Source organism: Eurypyga helias, unplaced genomic scaffold (assembly GCF_000690775.1).
Source record: "Eurypyga helias isolate BGI_N326 unplaced genomic scaffold, ASM69077v1 scaffold29591, whole genome shotgun sequence".
NCBI classification, from domain to species: Eukaryota; Metazoa; Chordata; class Aves; order Eurypygiformes; family Eurypygidae; genus Eurypyga; species Eurypyga helias.
Window position 1 is genome coordinate 717 of NW_010231940.1, and position 799 is coordinate 1,515.

The following is a 799-nucleotide window of genomic DNA, read 5'->3' on the forward strand; positions in this document are numbered from 1 at the left end:
CAACTCCTCTCCACCTGTTGAGACAAAGAGCCGCACTTTTCCATTAACAAAAGCCGAACGAGCAGTTTGCAAAAACACTGACAAGCGGTGAAGCTCTCTAGGAGGTCACCCCCAACCTGCCGGCCCTCAGAACAGAGATGCTGATATGGAAGAGTCTCCCTGCTCCTCAACAGGAGAAATAAGGGCGTAGCCACCACCCGCACGTAGATTATACGCACCTCGCTGCCAAGTACCACTGCCGAAACCCGGCAGGCCAACCGTCTGCCCTGGCAGAGCTATTTCAGCACAGTAACACGCCTCTCTCCATCCTGGCGTTCAGCTGCTTCCAGCACGGCTCACCTGCACCAGCCTCTCCAGAATGTAAGCGCAACCACCTGGAACAGCCTCGTGACTCGCTCGGCAGTGTGTCCAGGGACCCGCTTGTGCTCAGGATGGCAGAGCCAGCCTCTCCTCCGGGAGGCCGGGTGCCACGTCCTGCTGGCAGGAGCGCAGAAGGGCTGAGAAGGAGCGAGGGAGGGTGCCGAGGCACCAGCTGCCAGCCTGTGTTTACTATCCCCTCGACTGGCAGGCGTATATCTTATTAAGTGTACCCAGTTGAGGCTCTGCCTAGCTACAAGCCTAAGATCCCAGTTTAATTCAGTTGCGGGAGGGAGGTGAGGGGGGCAGGAAATGCAGGCGGGGTGACAACACACACCCGTGCCAACAGCCTGTCCAGTACAGTTCACACCACTTGTCCCTGCGCAGGGGGAAGACGAGCTCTGCCAGCATCAGGTGCCTGCTTAATAAAAACTGAAATTGC